Source organism: Photinus pyralis, unplaced genomic scaffold, assembly GCF_008802855.1.
Source record: "Photinus pyralis isolate 1611_PpyrPB1 unplaced genomic scaffold, Ppyr1.3 Ppyr1.4_LG1, whole genome shotgun sequence".
NCBI lineage: Eukaryota > Metazoa > Arthropoda > Insecta > Coleoptera > Lampyridae > Photinus > Photinus pyralis.
The window spans coordinates 14546653-14555931 of NW_022170249.1; the positions used below are offsets into that span (position 1 = coordinate 14546653).

A 9279-nucleotide genomic window follows, 5' to 3' on the forward strand; every position below is an offset into this window, starting at 1 on the left:
ATTATGCACGGAAAATGATTATATATAACTTACTTTTAATGAAATTGCGCGAACTAACATGGCAAGTGTTCTAAAGACGCAGTTCATTCTTGGTGGTTGCACACGCTGAAATTAGTTCATGAACCAGTCATTGAGAGACTACAATAACAGATTTATTAAAGTAGAATAAAATCAAATAAATTAAATATGGCTATAAGAGAAGGAAGACACAAATTCTTGGCGAAATTAGGCGATTTTCAGTAGATGGCAGTGTATCAACAAAAATTCCAAAATTAAGGGTATATCAAAATGCGACAGTGGCGTAACTTGAACGTTTTGGGCTTGGGTATGTGTGTCCAAAGTTCTACTTTACAAAAGCGCATCACTGTGCAAACGTTGTCCACATGTCGAAAATTATATAGATACACAATACCATAGAGGAAATACAATAAGAGTTCCAGACGCTTATTAATTTGTGGCCACTTTTCACACACCTCATAAGTAGATGGCGATGCACGCGTGGGAAAATTAAAATCCCTATACTCTATTCATTTTAAAAAGGTAGCGGTAGAAATGATAGGGAAGCTTTGACCTTCACTGTGATTGGCCAAATCACGAGTCTGTATTACGCCGACAAATAAAATGTGTGACCAATTTTGTTATGTTAGTAGTTTCGGTTACGAACTAAATTGTGGAACTGACATTAGACGTAAATATCAATTATCCAAACGTGAAATCTTTTGATTTATATTCATATTTTTCAAATTGGTTGCGGTTTTATACTTATCCTGTGTGTGTCTATCTTTAAACACAGCGCCATCTACTACCTCCTTATAATGAATGCGAATCAAAATTTTAATCCAACACAAAGGAATATGTGGCGGTGCTTTCTTTTTACGGATAAACACAACCACCTCAGGTACACGTACCCGCTTCTCCCTTCTCTCCTCTCTCACCTCATCAACCCTTTTGGATAGCTTATCTCAACAAAATTCGCTAATTCTTAATAAAATCACAAAATCTTTACCTCGCTTCCGACTAGCTCAAATACTTACACACAAAATTTCTACTGTCTTACTTCCATCGAAAAATCAGGTATCTAATTCACTTTTTACTGGTGTTAATTACTCTACTTCTCATCTAACTTCCCGTTGAAAAATCATCAACTCAATGGCCATAATTTCATTCATTTATTTTAATGCAAAATCCAATGCATTCCAGAAAATTGCGATCTTTACAATCAATATTATAAAAATTGGGAACTATGACTAAAACCTTATTAAGCTATCAAAAAATTTGAATATTATTAGTTCTGTTGGCCAACTCACAATATGTTCTCTCCCTTGAAGAGGTGACTATTATTTTTTAGACTACATTTTCCTTGACACGAATTCCACTATTTCAAATATAATTAATTACCTTCTTTAAGGAAATTGATTCAATAAACAATCGATTAAAACATATCATAAAACATATAAATACACACAAATTGACTTTATTTTTATTACAATGAAAATATTCAAAATAGACTAACCTTTAAAATTCCAGGACTTCGATGAAGATTGGGAAGCCCTTTACATGCTAGTTGATTGATGGATGGGGTAGACTGCAACTTTTGGAATGCCAACTTTACGTCGTCGATTGTTTTCCTTTTTTTTTCTTTTTTATATAGCTGATGATTACAGTTGAAAAATCCTTGGCTCGCTGTTGAGTAGGTTATTTTCCTTGTAGAAGGTAGACGAGATTTTCCAAAACATGTAGTTTTGTAGGTATAATCCCACAGTGAAATTTTATTGATGTGAACACCTTAATTTGCGTAAGTTCGTGAATTAATTTGCCTGATTTTTTGGTCGATTTACAGAAGTGTTTTCATAACAAACTATTACATTGAACTTTTAAACCACATTACTTTGATGAAAACGGCTATCCACACTTAAAAAACTTTGATGGTTATATTCCAAGGAGGCACAATAGTAAATTTTAACACAACGGCAAATGAGGGAAACGTTCAAATTTGTTCCGTCGGATAGATGCCAAAGATGCGCTCGTATTATTTTCCTTTAAGAACAAGGGTTCATATCACACAGCTATTATCGCTCGAATTTACTTAGCGCTTTATATTTGATACGTAATGTCCACGTCTAATTTTAATTTCAACACTATGTGGATGATTTCATAGCACAATACGCTTGACAAATTTTTAACTAAGATTCCGCGATTTACTTTTTCTCTTCGGGCGTGAAATTTACACAATGGAAATTTCCCGTTTTAACTAATGGTGCAAAACTGTACTTAAACTCGGACTAATATCGACCGTCACTTAAACGGAATCACTTATTTGGTGCTTAATGCACGCGATTGAAAATTTACGATCTCTTCGGCCCGGCTATGCAGTACCAATCTTTTTTAAAAATTTTTTCCTCTTAACTCTCTCCTAACATATTCACGCCCCTTAATCGTTGCAAAATGGCTGATCTTTTTTATTACTGGTACTTCTCATACAATGGCCTCCATCTAAACCAATTAACTGGGGAATACTTATCAACTAATTTTTTCAGCGTTTGCAGAACCAGCTTTCCCAAGCTTGGCTGGTGACTCAATGATAAAAAAACTTATCTAAAGAAATCCGATATTTATTCGTTATCTGCATCCTGTTTTGCACTGAGAATTTTCTGTGATCCCATTTATTGCGAATCGCGGCACAAGGAAGTTTAATACAATGAACCCAACATGATGTCATACTACAATAGTTACAAAGCGAAAAAAGTTTTATCCCCAAAAGGAAGAAAGGTTTATCCAATTTTAGTACAAATCCAAATCGATATCCGAAAAATTTGCAAAATTTCGACCGGCCATTACTCCACCCGTTACAAATATAATACTAAGATTAAATGCAAATTTCCAAGCAATGACACAAAATAACCAAAATCCTTTGTTTGGATTCCATTCTTATCAATAAATATAATACAAAATCTGTTTCATGCAAATAATTCTCAGAGGTCGATTCCTTTGAGAATATTAAAAGTACTTAGAACAAAATTAATATGCAAATGTCTAAAATTCGTCGACCGCTACTTTATACAAATCAAAAAATTTAAAATAATTTATAGTAATTGACGTGGGTAATATTCTCTTCTGGTAACAAATTGATCTTATCTCTCCTTGAAAAACGCCGCTTCCTATGGACACCGATCGCTTTGATGGTTTCATTTGGGAATCAACCTTGCATTTTTGCCTTGAAGCTTACAATGTATTTCTTATGGCAATAATTCCATGGCTGATTATGATTGAAACCAAACCCATTCGTTTATTGTGTCGCATAGTCACCATCGACACGGCCATGGAATTATTGCCATAAGAAATACATTGTAAACTTCGAGGCAAAAATGCAAGGTTGATTCCCAAATGAAATACCAAGTGTTTAGCACTGGTTTTGTAATTTTTTTCTCTATCGAGTGGCGTAAAAATCCAATATGGCGTCCATTTAAAATAAGGAAGTTGATGTCAATATCTCGAAAACAGCCATTTTGAAAAATGTTTTCCTACACTCATTGAATTTATCCCATCGAATTTTGCAACTTTTATTTGAAACTTTTTTCAATAGGTTACTAAAATATTTGAACTTTTTAAAAATGGCGATTTTCACTTTTTTCTAATTATTTACGAAACGATTATTTTTTGAAAAGATGGCATCGGAATATCCATTGGCATCAGAAACTACACAACTTTGCCCATTTAACCGAATCTGTAAGTATAATAATAACAAAATACCCATGTTATCCTACTCAGTATAAGACACCCTGTATAATATGACGCTGAATATCAACAAAAGAATAGCACAATATTGTGTAGTGTACATTTTTAACGGGTTTCAAATTATTATTGTCGACAACTGAAAAACACTTCAAAGATACGTCCTTTGGCATGAGTTTGACATAGCATTAAAAAACATTAAATATTAGTGAAGAAGGTCGCGTACCAGTGGCGGATTTTCCATATGGCACAGTAGGCCCGGGCCTAGGGCGGCCAGAGATTAGGGGCGGCCAATCGTCACTGATGATAACAAGAAATGACTCAGACTCAGAGTACGTACCTGAATATTCTAAAGTGAAAAGTTGTTGCTCACTGATTTTGCTGTGCTTAAGTGCAGACGAGTTTTGTAGCAATGTGAAATACCTACTTATTATACCTGTATGAGAATAAACCTATAGTTAAACTAGTTAAATAAATAAAACCTGGCTAAAACCTTAGAAAGTATTACGAACTATTATAGCAGAGTTAGCAGCTGTTATAGTTAAGAGTTAACTAAATTAAAATTTCTGAATCGATTTTAAAAGTTGGCAATAAAGTAAATTCATTATGTACCTAGTCTATATGATTTGTACTAAGACAGGGGCGGCTACGTGGCCTGGGGCCTAGGGCGGCCAAGACTGCAAATCCGCCACTGTCGCGTACGGTGTACTAGTTCCTTGCTATGAAGCTGAAAGTAACGCGGATGGGGAAATGTATTTCAAATAAAATAACTCGAATGGAAATGTTATTGTTTGAGTGTGTAAAGTGTAAATGAAGAGAAAAAACCGTTGTTCATTATGATTTATCAGAAAAAACATGGAAAAACAACATACAATAAAACAAAATAACCTATACCACGACCTAATCATTCAAAGAAAAAAACATTTTTTATGATAAACGTAACATAATCACTGCGAACACTTTCAACACTAGTAATTGTGGGTTTGAACGTATCCCATAATAAGAAATACACAATAGAACAATCTAATGTTTATTATGTCTCGATTACCAACCCCGTTCCGATTCTTATAGCATGAATCGACTTCCACATTAACCGTCGGAGCGTAAGATTTCAAAATATTTCATTAAATTTCAGATGACAGGCGTGAATAATATAGGGTCAAATGTTTAAGAGCATTTTTAGAATCATCTAAAAGCAATGCCATTAGTTACTCCGGAGGGTTTATAACATTATAGCCTGGCTTTACCTGGCCGGCTTTAGATATTTTAACATGCTTTTGGAGTGTGTATTTAAACCGCAAGAACATGCAACAATCGCATAGCATTGCTATAAATTACAGGGCTTTGTGTCGGGCCCCGGCAGGGCCTGAGTTGCCCATTCAGAGCCGCAACGTTAGACGATAGGGTTCATTAAATCCGTTATCGCGACTTCCAAGTCGCTCCTACCGGGAAACTTTTAAATTTATTTCATTTATCGTTATTCAAGTCGGTTACGACTCACTGCTTGTGCTTCTGTATTTTCTCATTTTTTTAATTCCCCCAGTTCTCAATGTGCTAAGCGATTTAAATTTGGATATAAACCGTTAACTTACTACCTACTTTTGTAGTTAGCCAATTAAGGACCTTCTAGAAATGTAATCAATGTGTAAATTTCTAGAATGGAAGCGTCCGCCGACGCAGAAACAAGGTCAAAGGAATGCACTACTGCTATCTACTAGCACGTCTTACCTCAATTGAATTAAAATTACATTAGAGCAATTCCTCCAGTATTTTGTAAAGCCACACGGACGTTATCTTAATTCTAAAACTTTTATGGAGACTAAGTATATCAACATTGCCTGTGTTATTGATCTAAAAAGCGTCTATCGATTTAAGTAATCAAAATTTGAGAATTTTAGAAAATACTCTTTTAATACGTTTGTTAACATTCAAACAGATAACATTTTGTCAGGTAACCGTAAAAGGATATCCAAAATTAAAGATGAGTCTGTAAACCAAAATGGTTGATTACAGCTGACAAAAGCTAAGCAAATTTTATTCTGTGTAGTCTTAATGGTACTGTTCTTGTTTTAGAGGAGACTCAATAAATTTTTAGCACCCGCGCTTAGTAAGGGAAGTATTGCATTGGGGTAAAAAATGACCACTTTTTTGACGGAAATACACTCGCGCATGCGCAGGTGGTATCTGTCGTAGCCACAGCAATTTTTTTTAATTCAATCTCCTAACTACTGGCGTAATTTTTCGACAGTGTGCTTTTTGATGTTCGTTTTCACTAGTAGGTCTTAATGGACAGTTAACATAAAACTAAAACATATTTGATAAAAGCTACCTACAGTGTTTTACGAGTAGTGAGGAGCATTGATTGTGTAATGGTCCTACACTGAAAACGTTGACTTACCCTATACTTACCGTTGGCAACTCTGGGAAAAAACCACGAGCAGAGCCACCTACCTTTCAAGTCGAAACGATTGACGTTTCGCGGCACTTTTGAATTTGGATGGCGGTCGGCTCGATATGGGTGGCACCAATGAACTCCTACGTTGTGTAATCGGTTCTTGTATGTGTTGGACAATGAGACATAATCGGGAAGGGAATTAAATAAAAGACAGAACTTTTGTGCGTAAGAAATGACAAGAACAAATAAATATATTACGCATACAACAAGACCATACCAGGGAAACCTCTTACGGGACAAAAACCCCGGCATAGGCCACACAAATACATGAAATAAATCACCTACAGCAACGAAATGCAAGAGAAAGTACACATAAATAAAACATCTCAAATTGTATGATAAAAATCAGATAATCAAATCAAATGCAATTAAACAAATTCATAAAAACAAAACACACAAGACATCATAAGTGCAGTAGAAAACATGATAAATCAATTCAATACACATCAAAATACCTGTACGATCAATTGAGCTAACACAACTCGTAAAATAATAAATTGCATGTACAGAGGAAAAACGGAAATGGTGTGGCCTTCAGTTAACATAAATTAATTTAGCATGAAAAGTAGGTACATGTGAGAATGCCAATAGCAAGTATTCATGTGAAAATCGATTATCGCTCAAGCAGAACATATTTTAAATAGAGAAAATGTTAATGAGAGGGCCCCTAAATATCTCGCATTGCTAGGATGCCAAGAATTGCAATCCGCACGAGACCAGTAGGCAACAGATACAGCAAAAGATCGAACTGTAGTAGGTAATTACTCCACGGAGACAGGTTGAACCACTCGCACACACAAACATCGAAACATCAAATAAGAGAGCCCCCCCCCCCCCTTCATATAGCTAACGCACAAGAACTGTATTAGGTACTTCCGTCACGGAATAGTTACGAATCAATCGAACAGAGCTACATCGCACTGATAATCAACTCCTCATGAATACAGAAATAAATACTTAATAAAACAAAATAATGGCATAATCACCTGTACAGTATAACAAACAATAAACATGATTCAGATAACGGTACTAAAAACAAAGCTATATTTAAATATCGCAGTTTATGCAAAATCAGCAAAATGTAAATATCAAATTGTGGCAAAAAATTCAATGATTAATAGTACAAGTACAAGAAAGAATAAAATGGTTACTACTTACTACCTGTAATTACACCTTCAAAAGACAACAAAATAAATAATCAAGAATAAAAACCCAGGAAAGCGCGATGCCCTCCATCAACCACGTCTCCATTTTCTTTCTTCTGCCACATTCTTTTTTCCCCTGAGCTTCGTTACGAAAATCCCCTAGTATTCGGCATGTGCGCAAAACGGTCGATTGGTTATATACAGAGCATATCATATTTTTGTTTCAGATGTAAAGGTGTGTTGCCTAACTATAAGTGTGGATTATCACAAGTTGAGGGCCAGTTTCTCGAAATGAACAGTTCGGCCGGGTCACTGGGGCCCTATTCCGTCTCAAATAGCTAGCGAAGTAACTGGTGGAGTTGTTTCTGCGGCGGCGTCTCTTTCTAATAGCATCGACATACCTCTTAGGACGTTCTCTTCGGAAACCGCCGTGCAGTCTTTGTACGTCGTGATGTTGTCCATAAAAGCTTGCACGTCGCTTTCCGCGTCAAACCTGGCGGTGCAGTTCGCAAAGGATCCGCTGCATGGTGGAGTCGTGATGTCTGTCTTACTAGTTGGGCGCCAGTTGTTGGAGAGGGGAGGCTGTTTTGATGGTGGTACTCAAGCGAGAAGAGTTTCACTGCACTAACAAAGAATTGTTTTATTTACCCACACAACTATACATATATACCGTGTGCCCTAGGCAAACAGAGCTAATGCATTTTTTTTTCGAGAAAGGATCTCCTTGCGGCCTCTGCCAGTCGCTTCTGGTAGCGCGCGGGGGGTCAGTTGTTAAGGGCGATACAGGTGCGCGTGCAACTATAGGTAAACGTAGTACGAGTGCATTGGCGCTACATCCTAATGGAGTGTGACCGTAACACGCTCAAAATTAAAAAAATCTGGATTGTTCTCGTCTGTTTTGCAGAATTGGAATCCTCTGGTATTAAGCTAAATGATTAATGTCACAGCGGAGGCTTCCATGGCCACAGTCAATAAGATCCGAGCGACTTCCGGAATAGGTCCCTGTCAATGTTGAACGAATCAGGACAAGAAAAGAACCAAATTACAATAGAAATAAAAACAACGCAAGAGAACTGATCAGTATTTTTACACAAATCAAACACTTTACCTTACTTATTCGGTTTTCTGGATTTGATAGTATTTCTTGGTGCAAATGGGTACGGCACTTTTTGAAGGGATGACGCCTTAAAGCTAGAGAATATGAGTTTCCCTCAAAAAGTTTTATATAAAAATAATAAAGAAAAAGGATACACATTTCGCAAACAAACGAATTCTTGATGGGCTCTGCATGACTTGTAGTGTAGTGCTTTGGAATATCTAAGTAATAACTGTTAACAAATGTCAAATGCTACATCAGTATGTGCTCACTCCAAACGATGATTTTAATTTTCCCTGAATTCCAGTCAATGCTTTAAAAATGTGCTGATCTACAAAGTCATGCAGAAAGTTTCATCAAGAATACTTTGCTTATGAAATGTAAACCTTTTTCTCCATTTGTATAAAACTTTTTGAGACGCACTGTATCATCGAAACTGGATTTCCGGTAACACTACTGTTGAATTTTCTTTAAATCGGTTTTACGATTACCGCGATATGGTGTATTCTGTTATATAGTCCATTTGGTATTACTACTCCGATGTGTAATTAACCCCACTAAATGCAGCGTTAACTTTTTTTTACGTCACGTCGTCGATTAAACATAAACAATTCTCTAAAACAAACTGCAACGCGTTCTTGTTGACGTGCCGAATAAGAATGAACAGAATAAAGTACCGCAACGGTTAAGCGATTCTAGGTCGTATCGCTTACGTCAAGGAATGTTAATTGAGGTGAATTTCGCATGCATCTAGTTTTTGTTTACAGTAATGTTGTTTACGCCTACCTGATGCCAATTAAACTGCAGTTCTAAAAACAGGATGGAAGCGAAATTCACCTCAATTAACATTC

The 9279-nt window shown here is 36.1% G+C and overlaps 1 long non-coding RNA gene across 2 annotated transcripts; it reads right to left on the reverse strand.

Annotated features, from left to right (window-relative positions):
- Positions 1–7371: 7371 nt before the first annotated feature.
- On the reverse strand, positions 7372–9031 carry LOC116159829. Of its 2 annotated transcripts, none has more exons than XR_004143067.1 (3): positions 8852–9031; positions 8441–8523; positions 7372–8334 (listed from the first exon to the last, which is right to left on the reverse strand). It is a non-coding gene; the product is annotated as an uncharacterized LOC116159829 (long non-coding RNA). The 2 variants fall into 2 exon arrangements; XR_004143066.1 differs by lacking the exon at positions 8852–9031 and adding an exon at positions 8701–8791 and having other exon boundaries at positions 8441–8649.
- Positions 9032–9279: the final 248 nt, after the last annotated feature.